The sequence below is a fragment of the Sciurus vulgaris genome, assembly GCF_902686455.1.
Source record: "Sciurus vulgaris genome assembly, chromosome: 12".
NCBI classification, from domain to species: Eukaryota; Metazoa; Chordata; class Mammalia; order Rodentia; family Sciuridae; genus Sciurus; species Sciurus vulgaris.
In genome coordinates, this window is record NC_136473.1 from 53,987,769 (window position 1) to 54,011,070 (window position 23,302).

General features: G+C 35.9%; 1 protein-coding gene and 1 long non-coding RNA gene across 4 annotated transcripts in view; one reads left to right on the forward strand and one right to left on the reverse strand.

Annotated features, from left to right (window-relative positions):
* The window catches only part of AKT3 (AKT serine/threonine kinase 3), a 311,937-nt gene that overhangs the window by 239,130 nt on the left and 49,505 nt on the right, over positions 1–23,302 (reverse strand). The window contains exon 1 of one of the 3 annotated variants that reach the window (XM_079106139.1): positions 198–603. The exons of the other annotated variants lie outside the window; for them this stretch is intronic. The gene's annotated coding sequence lies outside the window, so the exon portion shown is untranslated. Of the gene's footprint in view, positions 1–197; positions 604–23,302 lie in introns of those variants that run through there. 3 annotated transcript variants of the gene reach the window in all.
* Positions 6,789–23,273, forward strand: LOC306641227. The gene is made up of 2 exons (XR_013758070.1): positions 6,789–9,323; positions 16,184–23,273. It is a non-coding gene; the product is annotated as an uncharacterized lncRNA (long non-coding RNA).

Here is a 23,302-nt window from a genome sequence, read left to right on the forward strand (position 1 = left end):
TAAAATTCTTAAGGTTTAGGGCTGGGAATATAGCTCAGTTGGTAGAGTGCTTGCCTTGCAAGCACAAGGCCCTGGGTTCAATCCCCAACACCAAAAGAAAAAAAAAAAAAAATTATTAAGGTTTAAAATTATTTCCATTTATTTCAATTTTAGACATAAACACTATTTTTGTTTTAATTCAATTTCAAAAAACTTACAAATGCAGGGTGGTCTTCAAATACTTTTCATTTCCTCAATCCAATCAGCAGAATATTGGGACAGAGAAGCTAACAGTAACACCCTCCAGTGGCTGGCTCTGCAGCACAACAGAAACTCAACTCTTATTTCACCTTGAACTCTTATTTCATTCACTATGTGTTTCTCTGAAAGAAAATTTAACACTTACATACTATATTACAATCACAAAAATTCTGGTAAAATCCCAATCCTTTAAAAGTGAAAATATAAACTATAACTATAACTCACTATGTTAAATTGACTTTATTTGCAAAAATTCTTACTTCAAAATTTTCTCTAACAGGGTGTCAGATACTACTTTTAAAACAACAGAATGGTATAAAAATAATTTCAATTCCTTTTTAAACTGTCATACTTATCAAGCAATATTTTAAAACTAAGATTGTTATAAAACAAAAGGAATCAGAAGGAAATTACTATAGTAAAAATGCAAGCAGTAAATCCTTAAGAAAAAAAAAATACAACCATGCTGCATATCTAAGGTAACACATTTTTATCCTCATTCAAGGACAAGGAAAATGATATGAACTAATAGTATAATTCCTCATTTATTTATTTGTGTAATACACAATTACTGTATGGGGGGCATTTTTAAGAAAACTTTCACCAGAATTGATGCCAATTTAGAAGAGAATCACATATTCACGTTAATATTTTAAATATAAATTGTTAAATCCTGAGTACTGACCTCTAGAAAACATGAATTTTAGTATAAAAATACACAGTAACAAAGAATGGTAATGAAAGAAACCAAAAAGTCTATATTTAACTGGCTGCTCAGTCATTAGAAAGGTGCCCCATAACTACCATATGTTACTCAAATATGTTATCACACCTACAATTTCATCATATGTCTCCCAAGAAATTAATTAGCTCTAACTTTTTCAACTTTGACAAAAACGTCTGCATCAGTCAGATTACTAGCTGTTGCAAACATTTCAAAATTCAAAGCTTTCTTCAGCTTGTATTTAACCTTTTAATTACTATTAATCATTTAGCAACATTTTAGAACAGCATTCATTAGACAGATGTCTAATTCTAGAAGTCTGAATATTGTAAATTCATTTACACATATATTTAGTAATTTTAAAACAGAAAACTAAGGTCTAAAACCACTTACTGATACATCATTTCACAGCAGTATTTAGGTTAAAGAAAAAAATACTTAAAATTTTTTTAACTTCCTCTAAAAATCTAAAAAATCATTAGATCATATGACAAGTCAAATTAATTCAATGACTATAAAACTTATTTAAATTTAAAATGAGAAATCTAAGAACATGACAATTTAAAAACTTTACAAGACAGTAGAAAAGAAAAAAAAAAAACCGACTAAGAAGACTCTTTCATAAATATCCTGTTGATGACTGAACTTTCATCCCAAGCCTGATTCTGTTTTGATTCTTAATCACTCAGGCTACCCTCAATCATGTAAACCAGGTTCCACCTCCACTGTTTTTTTTAAAATACTCTAAGGCTACCAATAATTCATTCCATAGATATTTACTGAGCAATGAACAAATCAGATAAAACTCCTATTCTTATAAAGCTTATCGTCTATTGAAAATCAAAAAGAAAAAAAAGACAAATAAGTAAATTACATAGAGTATTAGTAGTACTAACATCTCCTGATACCCTTGTTAACCAAAGACCATAAACAACAAACCTTGTTCTGGCTTCAATTAGGCCATGTAGAACACTACTACTGAATTGTCCTTTCAATTATCTCAAGTAATGAAATAATGGATGATATACAAATAATATCTAGCAAGGAATTGGATGTAAATTTCAAAGTTATTACTCTGGATGAAGTAAATGTTCAAGTTAATCAGAATGAGGGCGACCTCAGGAATAACCAAATATTTTCTGATGGGCAGCTATCCAGGTTTTGGCTACTGCCATGAAAAACAGCACCTATGACAGATACAATCCATGATATATAAAATATGCACAAAGCTGTACAACTATCCCCATTAATTTCAGAACTTTTCATTACTTCAAAAAGAAACCCTGAAATAATTAGCAGTCACACCCAATTCCCTCTTCCCTTTAGACCCTGGCAACCACTAAATCATTTTCTCTCTCTATGAATTTGCTTAATTTGAATAATTCATATAAATAAATCATAGAATATGTGGACTTTTGTGTGTTATTTTTCCCAGTTAGCATAAGGTTTTTAAGGCTACATGTCAGAGCATGTGTCTGTACCTCATTCCTTTTCTGGCTGCATAATATTTCATTTTATGCATATACTATACTTTGCCTCTTCACACAATAGTTGACTGGACATCTGCGTTGTTTTGGACTATTATGAGTAATGCTACTGTGAGCATTCAGACATGCTTTATACAAACACACAATTTCCAATTATCTTGGATATATGCCTAGGTGTGCAATTGTTGAGTCATGAAATTCTATATTTCAGTTTTCAAGGAACTGCCAGACTATTTTCCAAACTGCCATACAATTTTGAAACCTCACCAGCATTGTATGAGAGTCCAATTTCTTCATATCTTCACCAGCATTTTACCTGACTCTTTGATTACAGGTTTCCTAATGATCATGAAGTAACATCTCATGAAATTTTTATTTGCATTTCTCTGATAGCTAATGATGTTGAACATTTTTTCACTTATTACTTAGCATTTATGTATCTTCTCTGGGGAAATGTGTATTCAGATCCTTTGGATTATTTAAACTAAACTGGGTTGTCTTTTTATTGTTGAATTTTAAGAATTCTTTATATACTCTAGATATTAAACTTTACATGTTCTGTATTTTCTGCCATTGTTGTGGACATTCTTTTCACTTTCTTGATAGTGTCTTTTGACAAAATTTTTATTTTTTACAAAATACATTTTATTTTTCATTGCTTATATTTTAAATGACAAATCTAATAAAGAAAGCATTTGCCCAGTCCAAGCTCACAAAGATCTACCTAATTGTTTATTTCTGAGTTTTATAGTTTTAGCTATCATAGTTATGTCCATGACCCATTTTAAGTCAATTTTTGTACACAGTGTACAAGAGGGTCCCAATTCATTCTTTTGCATAGGGAAATGCAGTTATCCCCTCATCATTTGTTGCAAAGACTATTCTTCCCCACTGGTCTTGCCATTCTTTTTGAAAATCTTTTGATCACAGATATATACATTTATTTCTAGACTTTCAATTCTATTCCGTTGATTTATGTCTATCTTCGATTTCTCTTTTTTGACCACAGGTATCGGACATGAAAAGTGGTAAGCACTCAACAAATATTTGGTAGCTGAATAACCAACCCTGTCAATAATAAAATGATAGAATTTTTTAACTCAGAAAGACCCTAGAGAACAATATTCTACTTAATAATTTATTTTTCCCAATTTTTTTTTTTTTTGGTGGTGCTGGGGATTGAACCCAGGACCTTATACATGTGAGACAAGCACTCTACCAACTGAGCTATATCCCCAGCCCTACTCAATATTTAATAAATGAGAAAAGTAGGGCCTAAGAGAGATTGATTGATGAGCTCAATGGCAAAGAACAAATTAATTACAGACCAAAACAGAACCAGAATTTAGTTTTCCTCATTCCACTGCAGTCTCTTGCCTTATATATCAGCTCCTGCTGATTTTCAAGTGAAACTAATTGCTTTAACATTCATTATATGAGCAGACAGAGATAGGTATATGTGTACAGGTACTTAAACAAAGTGGAACCCTTTGTAAGTACATAATTCACAAAAAAGCCTTTGACAACCAAAATGGGCCAAAATATACCACAAAATATGCTTTCCTCCAGACAACTCTTCTCTAACTTCATTTTCAACTCAAGAACCTAGTTAGTTTCTCTTTCAATCTTCAGATTGTTCAACATTTAAAAAAAAAAAAAAAAACTGTCTGTGATGGTAGAAAATGAAAATTATCAGGTACCTAGTTCCATTACCCTGTCCTCTTCTACATTTCCCACAATTATCTATCATTCACCACTACATGTTCTAAAGAATGAAGAATTTGCCTACTTCCAAAGACCAGAAGAAGAAAAAAACATTCTATGATGTACTGCAGGGAGGAAGATATACATGATTATGTATGATTGGGGAAAATGAAGAGAGGCTAAATGTTCAACCCTGCATTTGTATGTACATGTGAGGAAAATTCAATTATGTACAGATGTTGTATATGTAATATGTGCGAGTAGATCATAAATTCTCTTGTAGTCAAGAAAACACTTAAGCTTTAAACTCTAACCTCTTCTCTGAATCTTTTCAAGTCCTTCAAGCTCAGTTAAGTATTCCTTTTCCACTATATTTCCTTCTACACACCTCTAATGCTATGAGTATTATAATGTTTTCTAACAGTTACCTCATGTTTGTCTCAGCTCATTGAGAACAGAGTCCATGTGGTTCTCATGTTGTATTCAGTGCATAATCTAGAATAGCCCTGGCACATGATAAGTACTTTATAACTTTTTGTTGAATGAATATTATCAAACTGTTTGTAATACTGAATACATCTGTTTAAGAGTGTCACAACAAGAAATTTGTTAATCTTGCTAAAATGAAGTTCACATATAACTCCCCAAACTTTGCTTACACTGAGCATAAAATTCAGAGTTAGCTAATCTGCTCAGAAAAGTAAACAATTAACCCAATATATTTAGAACTGAATGTTATAATTAGAACTGAATGTTATAATTCTTCGTCGTCTCTGCTAATAATTTTATATTCCTAACCAAAAACACAAAGAAAAATTCAAGCAATACTAATCAAGTTATAAGCAGCAGGGTCTAGTAGAGTGATTCACAAAGGAACTGGGAAACTATTTCTCTACAGTCATGTAAAGGAACTCTTTTTTTTTTATTGTAAACAAATGGGATAAAGAAACTCTTGAGAGTATGCAAAGAGATTGTTATGTTTGCAAAGTATGGGTAAAACAAAGGAATAAAATGACTAGGAAACAATGACTTAGTGGAAAATACAAAGCTTTGTAATCTTAAATCCTGATTTTAACGTAAGTTTCCACTGTGACCTCTTCTAGGAAGACCACTGCATCTTTTTGTACCTTTTTTAGTTCATCTTTTATAAAATGTGAATAAGAATGTTGACCCCACAAGCTCACTCTGAGAATCACATGACCATGTAAAGGCCTAAAACAGCCAGACACCAGCATATACAAGAATGAATTATCTTCATACCTGGAAACAGGTTGTGATATAAAGGGCAGATTCAAAAAACTCCTCTCCAAAAATGTCTCCCTGCAACATATAACAGTGTTTGAGATTTTGCCATCAGGAAATTCTATCTGGATTTGCAAGTTCCCCAATTAAATGTAAAACAATCCATTCATGGATTATTTTAATATCCATTTAGTGTCTACTCATCATCTTAAAGATAACTTATCAAGGCCTGGAGATCTCTTCTGATAGTGATAAAACAGGAAAAGGCCTATGATTCGTGACTATTACATGAGGAGACTGAAGAAACAAGGAAAAGAAAAGGCTGGAAAAGGGTTTTGAGGCCACCTTTTCTTACCTATTTTATTTTTTAAGATGTTGTTAGACCTTTATTTTATCCCTTTATTTATATGTGGTGCTGAGGATTGAACCCAGTGCCTCACACATGCTAGGCAAGCGCTCTACCACTGAGCCACAACCCTAGCCTTCTTACTTATTTTGTAGCATACTCAAAAACCAGGCCCCTAATAGAATAATCATAATATAAATTAATCAAAAAATCATAAATTCACTAGTAAACCCAGTATATCAATTTAAGTTTGTTTTTATAACATGAAACATAACTACCTGCCAGACTTCAAACTTTTCTCCTTTCATATATGGTTCCACTTTTATAGGTTCCTCTCCTTTCAAGACTGTGATTTACTGTCTTTTTGTTAAAAACAAAATAAAAAAGTACCAATTTGTAGTTAAAAAAAAAGAAAATCACAACTTTGAGTTTATATAATGTATACTATAATGAAGTTGATCTTGGGCATGGGTCATTTTTCTTCTGAATAAAAAATGTTATATCTGACGTTCATATTAACCAGAGATTGTAATTCTTATTTTCTCTCAAGTTTCCTTTCTATGGTTCTGAAAGCACATTTGCTTAAAATAGCATTGATGGTTAAGAATTAAAATTTTTATTATTAAAAGAAAGAAAATTCCCAAACTACAATTTAATAATACATCTTTCATAGTTATCACCAAAGAAAAGATCTACTTTGGTATATACTATTTGCTCTACATTTCCCCAAAGTGTCAACTATATGCTGAGTCACTGTGAAAGTTGACAAAATCATAGTATAGATGGCATGATAGTATGCCATATAAATTATTTTAAAAATTTATATCAAAACCACTATATTGTTTTTATAGACCTCACCAAGACAATGTCATGTCCAAACTTATACTTCACATTTTATTCCTGTTAAGGGGCAACCACCCCTTTTTTTTTTTTTTTTTTTTTTTCAAAAGTTCTACCCCAAATTCTCAGTCACTCACCCGCCCGCCATCTTACGAATCCTGTGCTTCCTCTCCGCCTGTGGGCTCCACCAAAGAGGACTCTAAAAGTAAATGTGGAGACAATTATTGCGAAAAATGAAAGCATAGAGATTCTTAATAGTTCCAGAAAGGCTAAAAAAATCAGTCCCAACTTTGAACTTAGAGAGGAGAGTGTCTAAATCCTAAAGAATAGGAACAGATCATATGTACTCTAACTTTAAAATATCAAAATATGTTTGGGATTCAAAATGTTTGAAACATAACTTTTCAAAGTCCAGCAAAGATAATTTAGGTAGAGATCTAAATGGCATTTCTGCTTTCCAAGGCTTACAGAAAAATGCAATGAAATTTTAAAAATTTTTTGAATAAAAATAAATTTTAAAACTGTATTTCAAAGGTCATGGATGTATGAAGAACATTAAAGCTTTTCTTTTCTTCTACTCTTTGCATAGTGAAAATACATCTACAAACCTGACATTCATACCCAGCTTCTTTGCTACTGATACAATGAAGAAAACATTGTTCAACAGCCTGCCTGTAACCTTGCTCTTCTTCCACCATTACCTTTCTTAATTCATGTTATGTTTCCATCAAGGAAGAGCAGTTATTCTACAATACCCCATATATAAAATTTATTCCAAGATGATGATGATGATGATGATATAGTAAATAAATCACTTTTTGATAGAGACAAAATGATGAATGTTTTCCATAAATTATCATAACTGCAATATGAAATATTGTTGTAAACTGAATATTTATGTTCTCCAAAAGTTCTTGTGTTAAAGTTCTAATCACCAGTGTAATGTATCTGGAAATGGGGACTTTGGGAGGAGATTAGGATTAGATGAGGCCATGAGGGTGAGGTCCTCATAATGGGATTAGTATCCTTATAAGAAGGTCCCAAGAGAGCTTGCTTTCTTGCAATCTCCCCAACATGTGAGAACACAGCACCAAGCCAAAGACTTCCACATGCTGGTACCCTCAAACATCCATCCCCCAGAATTGTGAGAGAATAAATTTCTGTTGTTTCAGCTACCCAGGCTATCATGTTTTCATGACAGCTTGAACAGACTAGTATGGACAGATACTATTATTTCTCCATCTTTAGATGAGAAAAGTATAGCTCAGACAAGCTAAATAACATCTCTACAATGGATTCAGAAGATAATGGTAGAACCAGGATTTAAACCCAACTTTTAACCAACACTGTTCCACTGATGTCTTTTACATGATTAAGTGCTTAATATGTATCATCAACTTAGCAAAGTACATGAAATAAAAATAAGGTTTCCCACAGGAGCTCATATTTAATCTTATAGCAAGGACAAACACATGAACTGCCAAAGAATGAGTTCTCTGGGGCATGGAACCCAAGAAATTTTTATTGAAATAAACAAAAAGCTACCAAGCAATAATACAATGTGATAAGTGTCTTATGAATAATCAAATAAAGCAAAACAAGGGTTTTCAGGAAGGAGCAACTGTGGGGATGGTTAAGGCAACCAGCATAAAAGAAACAGAGTAGGAAAAAATATTGTAAATGCAACTCACTCAGAATAAGGTAAGTCAACTACATTTGGAAGGGAATTTATCAGGCCTGCTAGTGGAAACAACATATAAAATGTTTTTTCAAAGGTGAACAGACTCTCACTGTTGGAATGAGAGAATTCTAGGTTGAAGGGACTATATGCACAAAACATGCAATTTGAAAATATGGCCAGCTGTTTCATTTTTTATTACATATTCAACACTGTAGTTTATAATATATGTTAATACATCTCCATCTCTTATCTCCTTTTTCAAAAGACCCTACACAAAACATGAAAATAATCATCTTGCTCAGATCTGACCTTATTAGTTCCTTATTCAAACACATTCAACAGTCCCACTGTCTACAGTATCTAAATTCCTTAGACCTCTTACATCTATCCCTGTTTTTCTCCATGATTCACCCTGAGTCATAAATCCTCTATTATGGTTTAGTTATTAGGTGTCCCCCAAAGCTCATATGAGAGATAATGCAAGAACATTAAGAGGGGAAATGATTTGGTCATAAAAGCCTTCACCCAATCAGGAATGAATCTTCTGATGGGGATTAACTGAGTGGTAACTAAGGGCAGGCAGGGGATGGCTATAGGAGATGGGCAATGGGGCGAGCCTCTGAATATATATTTTGTATCTGATGAGTGGAATCTCTTTCTGCTTTCTGATCATCATGTGAGCCCCTTCCCTCCACCATACCCTTGTGCCATGATATTAAGTCTTTCCTCCAGCACTAAGGAAATGAGCTGGCTGTCTATGGACTTAGACCTCTAAAACTATGAGCCCCCAAATAAACTTTTCCTCCTCTAAAATTGTTTTTGACAGGTCTTTTAGTCATACCAGTGGAAAAGCTGATGAAAACATCCTGTATGCTAAAGCTATCCCAGATAATTTGCTGCTTTAAAACAGGTTCTGATAAAATGTTTCTATTTGGACTCAGGGCCCATCTTCAAGAATCATGCCAATAACTTCTAAAAGTATAACCCTATCTATGATCTCATTCATTATACTATATGTTAGTTGCATTCCTGAATTTCTGTCTCCATTAAAGACTATAGGCGGCGTTTCAAGATGGCGGACCATAGGGTAGCTGCATTTCATGTTGCTCCAGGACTCAGGATTCAAAAGAGGATATATTGAGAGACTTGGGACCAACTCAAAGCAGCCGGGTGACTCTCTCCCGTTGGGGAGGCGTCCCGGATGGGACGGTAGTCCCGGAACGCAGGGAACTTTGTGAAGTAGAGCTGCCGGCGAGACGCCCCTCCCCCCGCTGGAGCAGTGAACTCAGACAACTGGGAGCGTCGTAGAGGAGGCCGCTCACCACAGCGCTGGGACTCGGAGCAACCACTGGGGCTCCGGTGGCTGCCCAGGGGAGGAGCGCGAGGAGAGCTGTGTGGACTCAGAACACCGGGCCTGCCCTGAGGAGGAGGAGGAGGAGGAGCGCAGCTTGGATTCGGAGTGACTACACCAGAGCTACAGGCGGTTGCCAGAGGAGAAGCTCCGCGGCGAGCTGTTTGGACTCAGAACGAATGCTTCTGAACACCAGGGCCTGCCCTGAGGATGAGGAGGAGGAGGAGCGTGGTCGCTTGGATTCGGAGTGACTATACCAGAGCTACAGGCGGTTGCCAGAGGAGGAGGCGAGTGGGGAGTTGTTTGGACTTAAAGTGACCGCTCCTGAACACAGGGGGGCTGCCTGGAGGAGAAGCGCGGTGGGTCGCTTGGTCTCGAGTGGCCGCACCAGAGCTCCGGGCAGCTGCCCAGAAGACACGTGCAGCGGGTCACGTGGATTCAGAGCCACTCACAGCGACCGCTCCTGAACACCCAGGGGGTTACCTGGAGGAGGAGGAGGAACGGGGAGGGTCACTTCGACTCGGAATGATTGCCTAGGGCTACGGGCGGTTGGCGGGAGGAGGAGGCACGCAGTGAGTTGCTTGGACTCCTAGTGACTGCACCGGAACACCGGGAGGCTGTCTGGAGGAAGAGGCGTGCGGTGGGTCTTTGGGACTCAGAGCGATTACACGGGGCCCCAGGTGGCTGCTCAGAGGAGGGGCCACATAGCCAGGCGATTAGGTGCAGAGCAGGGTCCCAGGATCTAGGAGGCTTCTTGGTGGAAGAGCCACACAAAGACACGCTTAGGGGCAGAGCAAAGGTTCCAGGACTGCGGGCAGATTCTGTGAGAACGGGTAGCCTAGGGAGATTCATCAGCGAAGGGTGACGCTCCCAGGCCCAGGAGGTAGGGCTGGGCCCCTGGGAACTTTGCAGAGGAAGGCAGCCCAGGCCAGGCGGTAGCTGTAAATTGAGGGGAAACTCTAGGAGGGAACTGACCAGTGAGACCTCCCCACCGCGTGAGTCTTCCCTGCCGGGTGAGGTTTCCCCACAAGGACGGTAAAACCAGAGACACAGGGCCAAACAGGCCTTGCCTCAGCCCGCAGTCTAGTTCCCCTTTGGATGACCATTGGTCAACAAGTGGAGGCACCTCTGCCCACTAGCAGGGAATATACCCCACCTGAAGGCCACCACTCCTAGAGAGGCAGCTTCCATGTGGAGCACCACATTATCAACATCCTCCAAGACTTCAGCCTACTGAAGGCTAAGAGGAGATATATATAGAAATCTTCAGGACATTGCAAGTCAATAGAGGAAATCTGCAATATCTCAGCGGTCCACTGATACCTGAACAATATGAGAAAACAGGGAAAGAAAATGCTGCAAAAAATCTAGATGTTACATCAATAAAACCCAATGACAGCATGGCAGAAGAAATGACAGAAAAGGAGTTCAGAATGTACATAATTAAAATGATCAGGGAAGCAAACTATGAGATGAAAGAGCAAAGGCACGCACCGAATGATGAGATGAAAGAGCAAATGCAGGCACTGAATGATCGCACCAATCGACAGTTAAAAGAGCAAATACAGGAAGCAAAAGATCATTTCAATAAAGAGTTAGAGATATTGAAAAAAAACCAAACACAAATCCTTGACATGAAGGAAACAATAAACCAAATTAAGAACTCCATAGAAAGTATATCCAGTAGGATAGAACACCTGGAAGACAGAACCTCAGACATTGAAGACAAAATATTTAACCTTGAAAACACAGTTGAAGAAACAGAGAAGATGGTAAGAAATTATGTACAGAATCTCCAAAAACTATGGGATATCAGGAAAAGGCCAAATTTAAGAATTATTGGGATTGAGGAAGGCTTAGACAAACAAACCAAAGGAATGACCAATCTATTCAATGAAATAATATCAGAAAATTTCCCAAATCTGAAGAATGAAATGGAAAATCAAGTTCAAGAGGCTTATAGGACTTCAAATACACAAAATTACAACAGACCCACACCAAGGCACATTATAATGAAAATGCCTAACATACAAAATAAAGACAGAATTTTAAAGGCCGTGAGAGAAAAGAACCAAATTACATTCAGGGGGAAACCAATACGGATATCAGCAGATTTTTCAATCCAGACCCTAAAAGCTAGAAGGGCCTGGGACAACATTTTTCAAGCCCTGAAAGAAAATGGATGCCAACCAAGAATCTTATACCCAGCAAAACTTACCTTCAAATTTGATGATGAAATAAAATCCTTACATGATAAACAAAAGCTAAAAGAATTTACAAAAAGAAAGCCAACATTACAGAACATTCTCAGCAAAATATTCCACAAGGAAGAGATGAAAAACAAAGAAACAAATCAGCAATGGGAGGAACTATCCTAAAGGAATTGTCAAATAAAGGAAGAACCAAGTCGTCTCAAAATAAATAAATAAATAAATAAATGAACCAAATGACCGGGAATACTAATTATATCTCAATAATAACCCGGAATGTTAATGGCCTGAATTCATTAATCAAAAGACATAGACTGGCAGATTGGATTAAAAAGAAAGATCCAACAATATGTTGCCTGCAAGAGACTCACCTCATAGAAAAAGATACCCATAGACTAAAGGTGAAAGGATGGGGGAAAACATACCATGCACATGGACTCAGCAAAAAAGCTGGAGTATCCATCCTCATTTCAGATACTGTGGACTTCAAGACAAAGTTAGTCAGAAGGGATAAAGAAGGTCATTTCATACTGCTTAAGGGGAGCATAAATCAGCAAGATATAACAATCATAAACATCTATGCCCCAAACAGTGGCTCATCCATGTATGTCAAACAAATCCTTCTCAATTTCAGAAACCAAATAGACCATAACACAGTAATACTAGGTGATTTTAACACGCCTCTCTCACCACTGGACAGATCTTCCAGACAAAAATTGAAAAAAGAAACCATAGACCTCAATAACACAATCAATAATTTAGACTTAACGGACATTTATAGAATATACCATCCAACCAAGAGCGAATACACTTTCTTCTCAGCAGCACATGGATCCTTCTCTAAAATAGACCATACATTATGCCACAAAGCTAATGTTAGCAAATACAAGAAGATAGAGACACTACCATGTATTCTATCAGATCATAATGGATTGAAGTTAGAAATAAATGAAAGAGTAAAACACAGAAACTATTCCAACATCTGGAGATTAAACAATATGCTATTATATGATGAATGGGTAACAGAAGATATTAGGAAGGAAATTAAAAAATTCTTAGAGGTAAATGAGAACAAAGAAACATATCAAAATCTCTGGAACACTATGAAAGCAGTACTTAGAGGGAAATTTATTTCATGGAGTGCATGCAATACAAGAAGTACAACTCAACAAAAAAACGACCTAACACTACAGCTCAAAGCCCTAGAAAAAGAAGAACAGACCAGCACCAAAAGTAGTAGAAGACAGGAAATAGTTAAACTCAGAGCTGAAATCAATGAAATTGAAACAAAAGAAACAAAACAAAATATTGACAAAATAAATAGTTGGTTCTTCGAAAAAATAAACAAAATTGATAAACCTTTAGCCACACTAACAAAGAGAAGACGAGAGAAAACTCAAATCACTAAAATTCGGAATGAACAAGGAAATATCACAACAGACAGGATGGAAATACAAAACATAATTAGAAGCTATTTTGAAAATCTATACTCCAACAAAATAGAAAATTTCGAAGACATCAACAGGTTTCTAGAGACATATGAATTGTCTAAACTGAACGAGGAGGACATACACAATTTAAATAGACCAATTTCAAGTACTGAAATAGAAGAAGTCATCAAAAGCCTACCAACAAAGAAAAGTCTGGGACCAGATGGGTTCTCAGCCGAGTTCTACAAAACCTTTAAAGAAGAGCTCATTCCAATACTTCTCAAAGTATTCCATGAAATAGAAGAGGAGGGAACCCTCCCAAACTCATTCTATGAAGCCAATATCACACTGATACCTAAAGCAGACAGAGACTCATCAAGGAAAGAAAATTTCAGACCAATATCCTTAATGAACATCGACGCAAAAATTCTCAACAAAATTTTAGCAAATCGCATACAAAAATATATTAAAAAGATACTGCACCATGATCAAGTGGGTTTCATCCCAGGGATGCAAGGTTGGTTCAACATCAGAAAATCAATTAATGTAATTCACCATATCAATAGACTTAAAGTTAAGAATCACATGATTATTTCAATAGATGCAGAAAAAGCATTTGATAAAATACAGCACTCCTTCATGCTCAAAACACTAGAAAAAATAGGGACAGTGGGAACATTCCTTAACATTGTAAAGGCCATTTATGCTAAGCCCATGGCTAATATCATTCTAAATGGTGAAAAACTGAAAGCATTCCCCCTAAAAACTGGAACAAGGCAGGGATGCCCTCTTTCACCACTTCTATTCAACATCGTCCTTGAGACTCTAGCCAGAGCAATTAGACAAACCAAAGAAATTAAAGGGATATGAATTGGAAAAAAAGAACTCAAAATATCCCTGTTCGCTGATGACATGATTATATATTTAGAGGAACCTGGAAATTCCACCAGAAAACTCTTAGAACTCATAAGTGAATTCAGTAAAGTAGCAGGTTACAAGATCAATGCCCATAAATCCAATGCATTTTTATACATAAGTGATGAATCTTCAGAAAGAGAAATTAGGAAAATTACCCCATTCACAATAGCCTTGAAAAAAATAAAATATTTCGGAATCAATCTCACAAAAGAGGTGAAAGTCCTCTACAATGAGAACTACAGAACACTAAAGAAAGAAATTAAAGAACACCTTAGAAGATGGAAAGATCTTCCATGTTCTTGGATAGGTAGAATTAATATTGTCAAAATGGCCATACTACCAAAAGTGCTATACAAATTCAATGCAATTTCAATTAAAATCCCAATGATGTACCTTACAGAAATAGAGCAAGCAATCATGAAATTCATCTGGAAGAATAAGAAACCAAGAATAGCTAAAGCAATCCTTAGCAGGAAGAGTGAAACAGGGGGTATTCCAATACCAGATCTTCAACTCTACTACAAAGCAATAGTAACAAAAACGGCATGGTATTGGTACCAAAATAGAAAGGTAGATCAATGGTACAGAATAGAGGACACGGACACAAACCCAAATAAGTACAATTTTCTCATACTAGACAAAAGTCCAAAAATATGCAATGGAGAAAAGATAGCCTCTTCAACAAATGGTGCTGGGAGAATTGGAAATCCATATGCAACAGAATGAAACTAAACCCATTATCTCTCACCGTGCACCAAACTAAACTCAAAATGGATTAAGGACCTTGGAATCAGACCAGAGACCCTGCAGATTATAGAAGAAAAAGTAGGTCCAGATCTTCAACATGTCGGCTTAGGACCAGACTTCCTTAACAGGACTCCCATAGCACAAGAAATAAAAGCAAGAATCAACAACTGGGATAGATTGAAACTAAAAAGCTTTCTCTCAGCAAAGGAAACTATCAATAATGTGAAGAAAGAGCCTACAGAGTGGGAGAATATCTTTGCCAATCATACTTCAGATAGAGCACTAATCTCCAGAATCTATAAAGAACTCAAAAACCTCTACTCCAAGAATACAAATAATCCAGTCGACAAATGGGCTAAGGAAATGAATAGACACTTCACAGAAGAAGATCTACAAGCAATCAACAAACATATGGAAAAATGTTCACCATCTCTAGTAATAAGAGAAATGCAAATCAAAACCACCCTAAGATTCCATCTCACCCCAATTAGAATGGCGATTATCAAAAATACAAGCAACAGGTGTTGGCGAGGATGTGGGGAGAAAGGTACACTCATACATTGCTGGTGGGGCTGCAAATTAGTGCAGCCACTCTGGAAAGCAGTGTGGAGATTCCTTAGAAAACTTGGAATGGACCCACCATTTGACCTAGCTATCCCACTCCTGGGCCTATACCCAAAGGACTTAAAATCAGCATACTACAGAGATACAGCCACATCAATGTTCATAGCTGCTCAATTCACAATAGCCAGACTGTGGAACCAACCTAGATGCCCTTCAATTGATGAATCGATAAAGAAACTGTGGTATATATATATACAATGGAATATTACTCAGCCATAAAGAATGATAAAATTATGGCATTTGAGGCAAATGGATGAAATTGGAGAATATCATGCTAAGTGAGATAAGCCAATCTCAAAAAGCCAAAGGACAAATGATATCGCTAATAAGTGGATGATGATACATAATGGGGGGAGGGAAGGGTTAGTGTTAGGGTTAGAGTTAGGGTTAAGGAGGGGGGCAAGTATGGAGGAAGGAAGCACTGTATAGAGGGAAAAGAGGGGTGGGAGGGGTGGGGGGAAGGGAAAAAATAACAGAATGAATCAAACAACTTTATGTAAATTTATGATTACACAAATGTATGCCTTTATGCCATGTACAAACAGAGAAACAACATGTATCCCATTTGTTTACAATAAAAAATAAATAAATGAATAAATAAATAAATGTAGAGAGAAGAAAAAAAAATAAAGACTATAGGCTATTTGAGATATAATATCTACCCTACAGGCAAAAATATCAAACAAAATAGATTAAAGCAAACGTTGTGTAGATATAATAAATAAACTAATCATTACAATGCCATATGATAAAGAGCAATGATAGAAAAATACACAGAGTATGATGAGAGTATCAATTAAGCCTTGCAGAGGTTCAGACAGAAGATAACACAAAATGGTTCTTTGAAGATGAATGTGAAGAAGATACAGGTAAAACATACACAAGTATGAAAGTCTGCTGAGGTGGAGAAAAACTAAGAAATTCACAGTCACTAGAATACAAAGTATGAAGCTAGGCTGGCAAAATATGATCCAATGAGACAGACACTGGCTATACATACTGTGCTGAGAAAATGGTGATAGCCAGGCATGGTGGTACATGCTATAATCCCAGCTACTCAGTAAACTGAGGCAGAAGGATCCTAAGTTTGAGGACAGTTTGGGAAATTTAATAAGAACTTGTTTCTAAATTTAAAAACAAGTTGGGGGGGCTGAGGATGTAGCTCAGTGGAAAAGCACTGGGTTCAATTCCCATAACTGGAGGGAAAACAAACAAATGAACAAACATGTTACAGGTTAGTGATCTGGAACTACAAAATGTAAATATGTACTGAGTCAAAACTAGGTTTAAGTTATACTGCAAGTCATTTTAAAAATTTAAATAGGTAATATATTCACATGTCAAAAATCAAACATTAAAAAGGCTCAGCACAACCAGTCTGGCATCTGCTCAATTCATACCTTATTTAATTTTTTAAATATTTTTAGTTGTAGATGGTCACAATACCTTTATTTTATTTATTTTTATGTGGTCTAAGGATTGTACCCAGTGCCCCATACCTGTGAGGCAAGTGCTCTACCACTGAACCACAACCCTTCTTGTTTTTCCTTCCTGAGTTCCTTCATGACAATATAAGAAAATACAACTAAATATTTTATTCCCTTTCCTTTAAAGACAAAAAGATTTTTACAACATCAAATCTTGAAGGATTCCTAATGCCAATAATAGTAATGTTTGGTTAGTGGGACTATGGGCACTTTTTTAAAAATATTTTAAGATGTTAACAGACCTTCATTTTACTCATTTATTTATATGTGGTGCTGAGAATTGAATCCAGTGCCTCACTCATGATAGGAAAGTGCTCTAACACTGAGCCACAACCCCAGCACTGGATATTTTTTAAAAATTTATATTTCACAAGTCTTCAGTGGGCATCTAATACTTTTTTTTAATGAAAAAGGGTCATATTTTTATTTTCCTTAAAATTAGCAAGATTCCAACATTAATTTTATCAGTGTCTGGTTAGGGTCTGTTCCTCAGAAGACAGAAGGAGCTAGCTAGCTCCCTGGGGTCTCCTTTATAATAACACTGATTTCATTCATGAGGGTTCTGCCCTCATGATCCAATTATCTCCTCGAAGCCCTAACTCAATACTATTACATTATTAAATCGAATATGGTTTCAACATATGATGTGGGGTAAGGAGAAACAAACATTCAGACCATAGAGGAGGAGCAGAGACTCCAGAAGCAAACCCACACACAAATGGAATAATGATAGATCATTCAATAAAGAGATCTAGGACAATTGTTATACCTTTGGAAGAATATTTAGATTCCCTTCCTAACAGCACATACATAAAAACATGCATACATGCAGCATTCCAAGTGAATTAAAGACCTAAATATGAAAGAACTTTAGGAAAATATGAGACTCTAGTAGCTAAGCCTCCAGGATGGTCTCCAATGGTATTGAATGAAGCTTGTGATAAAATAAGAAAAGCATATTTGGTCTTTGTTCCTAGTTTCTACGTTCCTGGCACAAAGTTCCTAAAGCCTCTATAATTTCCTGAGTAAAGGGTGTATCTTTTGTTAGGATAATTAGTCTTAGTCCCATGTTCCTAATACAAGAGAGACTGAGGTGGTAAATTGAGTTATCATCAACAACCTGTTTATATGAACATCTAAACTGCAATGTTTAGAGAGATTCCAGGTTGGTGAAGACATCCAAGTGCTTAAGAGGGCGGCATATCCAAATTCTACAGGACAGAAGTTTCTGTGTTCAGGAAATCTTCTGGATCTTACCCTATGTCTTCATCTGGCTATTCATCTGTATTCAGAAATATCCTTTATAATAAACTGATAACTGTAAGTGAGGTGCTTTCTGGGTACTGTGAGCCATTCTAGAAATGTTCCTCAGAACATTTCATCAGAAGGCAGAGGAGGGAATGGTAGGAACCCTCAATTTATAATCAGTAGGCCAAAGGACATGTGGATCAGATTTGCAATAGAAAAAAAGTGGGAGAGGGGCACTTTTGTGGAATTTAGCCCTTAATTTGTAGAGCATGCACAAACTGTAGGTAGTTAGTGACAAAACTGAATTGAACTGTAAGTCACCCAGTTGGTGCCCAGAGAATTGGGGGAACAGGTTGGTGTGGAGAAAAAATAAACACCTATTTGGTATCAGAAATGCTCCATGTGGAGAAACAATAAGATCCAATGTAGTCTGCTCCCACATGAACAGGGCTGAGTGGCAATGTGTGACTTCGAAGGATCAGTCATAAAAGATAAGTTTCTGCCTTATTTTCTTGGATCACTCATTTAGGAAATGCCAGCCTTCATATTAGGACAATCAAGCAGTCCTAGAAAAGGGCCATAAGAACTGAGGCCTTCTGCCAAAAGGGAGCAAGTCCTCCAACAATACTTAAACTAAAATGTCTTGACTTCACCCTCTCTGATATATTGACTGCAACCTCACAAAAGACCAGAACCAGAACCACTCAGTCAGTGGTGCTGTTTTCTAACCCACAGAAACTAAGAATTAATAAGAAATGATTTTGCTTATTTTCATGAAACACATTTTGGTGGTAATTTGTCGTACAGCAATAGATGATTTATAAAGTGATAATCATTACAACCTTAATGTAGGGAATAGGTTCTCAAGTATGATATCAGAAGCAAAACATGAAAAACAAGTAAATGTGTCTATGTTAAAGGGAAAATTTTGAGACAAACTAAGTACATATGTAACAAAAAAGAAAAGCCACAAACTAAAAGATAATTCCCATTCAAATAACAAATTATTAATATATAAAATACCTAAAGGACTCCTAAAAATCAGTAAAAAGAAAGACAAATCACATAGTATAAAAAGGGAATGAGGCTGGAGGACAAATGAGAGAAAAGGGAATCTATGAGAGAAATTAAATGGCAATAATCATAAGAAAAGAAGAAGCACCAACAGAAACGAAAGAAATGCAAATTTAAACCACTAAGTATTTTCTCACATATTCAATTTTTTTTAATTATGTAGGAAAAACAAAATGAAGGTGGAGGATGAAGAAATTACAAGTCTTATACAACTACTGGTAGAAGTAGACTGTTAATCCCTTTAGAAAACAAGATACAAAATCCAGTAAAGGTGAAGGATGAGCCTGTCCTCGTACTTAGAAATTTTCCATTCACAATTGTTAAGTTCTAGAAAAAATTTCACAATAATTGATCCTAGAAAAAAATTCACATATGGACCACGTACAGATTCACTGTACTACTGGAATAGGAAAAAATGGCAACCACACCCAAAGGCCTTTGACAGAATAAGAGTTGGGTATTAAGTTTATTCGGTCAACACCACATAGCAGTTTAAATGAAGAGATCAGAATTCCATGTATCAACATTAGCACATCTTAAAAACATAACATTTTTTAAAAAGAACTGCAGAGGATATGTGCAGTATACCATTTACATTAAGTCTGAAAACATTTCAGTTCTATTGTTCTGTTTTTATATATCCATCTATACAAAAGAAAATTTTTAAAATATAAGTGTGTGAGAATGAGAAACACTGAACTAGGTATACCTCCAGATAAGGAAAGAAAAAGGAAAGGGACTAAGATTAAAGAGTGATACATACACTTCAAATATATCTTGATTTAGAAAAGAAAGGTTTGATGGTAAAAAACAAGCGGGCTAGGGAATGGGTTCTTGAGCACTTATATCTATAGTTTTCTGATTATTTGAATATTCTACAACAAAAAAAATTTTTACAAAAAGTTCCTAATCAAAATAAATGGTAGATTATAGACAACCAACATTTGCAGCAGAAAAGGATCAAAAGCATTTATACAGTGCTGGGGTATTATAGCTCAGGGGTAGACACTAGCAGGGCATGTAAGAGGCCTTGGATTTGATTCACCCAGCACTACAAAACTAAAAAAGCATTTACACAAACAGAGAAAACAAATCATAATCACAGAAAATGAACAAAGAAATTTCACTAGTAAATAAATACATAGCAAAAGTTACAAGAACAAGTTCATTAATAACTCCCTCGTACTCAACAAGTCTGTTGAGTGCGTAGTACGGTCCAGGCACTATTCTAGGATCTGTGAATACAGCAGTAAACAATATTGCTCTCATACATTGAGCTTCTATTCCAAAAGGCTGAGGCATTCAATAAGAATGCAAACAAAAAGGATGTTGGTAAATGCTATGAAAACAAAATGGGTGATGTGGTACAAACCAGAGAAGAAAAGGATAATTTGGATTGAATATTCAAAGATGGTCTGAAAAGAAATCTGTTCTAAGAAGTGAAAAATGAACAGTCTCTCAAAAAGCAGAAAGTGCAAAAGACCTGACACAAGAACAAACATAATCCATTTGAGTAAGTGAATGAGGTAAGTATATAAGACAAAGTTAATGAGAGAGACAAAAGGAAGTTCGGGGGTGAATTCAGGTTTTAGTGGAGCTATAATCTAATGCAAAAGGAAGGTCTCTCTTAAGAAAAGGAGTACAAAATTATGAAAACAAAATTAGATCCTAAATTCAATATTTATTTAAAATGAAAAAGGGAACTACATCAAATAACCAATTTTCTACAGTTGCCAACCACATAAAAAATCCTAAATATCACAGTATTTTCAATAATTAATTCCCTGGTATACTTTTATAGTATCTTTTTCCTACCTGTACTGTGGCTTTATAGTAGTTGACTACCTTTTCACATGACAACAACTTTGTAATATTTTCTAGACACTAAAAAAAAAACAACAGTTTGGACTTTCATTTGGGATGAGACAAAATGTATTTTTTCTGACAGTATCTAAATTTTTATAAAGTTTCTTTCAATTTCACAACTGACTATTGGTGATACACTGTAAATGTTTAAGACTACTGCATTTGTAAAAACTTTTCACATCTCTTTCAAACATGAGTTATAAGATTAAAAAGTGTTCAACAAATTGGCAAATGGTAACACTCTTCTCACATCAGCTGAGTATCATAGGAAATATTCATATCACTCTGGTCCTGAACTTTCATGTGACAAGGCCAACCTAGTTGGCAAAGTAGACAGTCATAATGTTCCTGGGAGATATTCTTATACTGGGTCAGCTAGCAAGAATTAAAGTGTACATAAAAGTAATCACAAATCATATAAATATATCCCACTCATCCTCTCCTTAGTACCCATGTCCATTCCAATGCAATCTAAAAGGATGGGACAGGAATAGCAAAGTGAGAAATGACAGAGTTCTTAATCAGTTTAGGCCCAGCTTCAGAATGGTCCTACATGAAAGGCCTTAAGCTTTATTAGCTTCATGGGAAATCTTACCTCTATCCAGATAATTCTGAGCTATAAAGATCAAGAAAAGTTTGGAATTTTTTCTTCTACATGGGTTGAGTGTTTTAATCAAAGGATTTGAATTGTTTTATTTAGAACACACTGAGAAATGCATTAACATAAAGCTATCCTCTAATCCTACTCACACAGAGGTGTCAATCACAATGTACAACAAAGTTTACAATTTCATCTCCTAAATATTGGAATTTATCTTTCTCCCTGCCTCCGGTTTAAAATCCCAAACTGTACAAATCCTGTGGTCCCACCATTCATCCCTACCCACCAATAACTTCTACTTAAAGACAAAAGCAAGAATTTCTCAACCTGTTTACTGCTGAAGAGTATAATAGCTAAATAATGTAATAAAGAACCACAAACTTCAAAAGCAGGGTATTCAGTTACTGAGTAGAATTCTACAGTTATTTTAGGAATGGAAACACTGGTCTTAGTGGTACAGCCCCAATCACAATAGCTTAGCCTTTCCATTGGTTGAGGGAGATCTTCAATATCTTCAATAAATCCCTTTCTGCTTAAACTAGCAGAATTTAACTAGTAACAAAGTTTTTACAAACAAGAACTTTGAAGTAACAGATAATAAACTAGTATATCATGAATCCCTAAAAGGACTGAAAGTGGAGATGGCAAAAATGATTAGAAGCTGTTGAAACAGAAATGCTGGTGGGTGATGGCACTGCTCAGCCCCTGCAACTCACCCATAGGTCCCCTGTTCTGCCCTTGGATCTATGCTTGGGGAGAAACATTAGAAGAGAAATCCAGCAGCTTTTCACCACACATAGTTGCCCCTGCTATGGAGAAGCTAAAGAAAAGAAGCCATGAAGGATAGAAAATTAAAGAATGCAAAGAAAGACAGGTCCACACAAAAACTGATTTGAGAACACACCATAATGTAAAACACACGAAGAGCCTAACACAGAATATCTAAATTGAAGAGCGGGACAAACAAAAGCACTAAGGATTAGGATTAGGTTATCTAGTAAACCCTGGTTCCACAGTGGTTCGTGTGAAGAACTGCCAGGCATCTGATGTCAACTGTGAGTTAGATTTTTATAACTAAAACAATAAAGACAAGGGCAATGTGAATTTACATGTTTCAAATTCTGATTACACACTACCCAAAACTTTAACCTAATAAGAAAACACTTAAGGAGCTAAAACAAAAAATTCTGATCTTGAAAAAGTCTGCAGAAGAGAAAAATAAATGTTACACATGCACAGTTTTTAAAGTTCAACTGGTTCTACAAGTTTTTTTAAGAAAAACTAATCTGCCCCAGTGGCTCAGGAAGCCAGGGCAGGAGGATCACAAGTTAAAGACCAGTCTAAGCAACTTAGCTAGACCCTGTCTTAAAATTTAAAAAAGGTCTGGGGATGTAGCTCAGTGGTTAAATGGCCCTGGGTTCAATCCCCAGTATTAAAATAAAAAGAAAACAAACAAAGTAGGGGGGAACTAGTCTGCAGCTT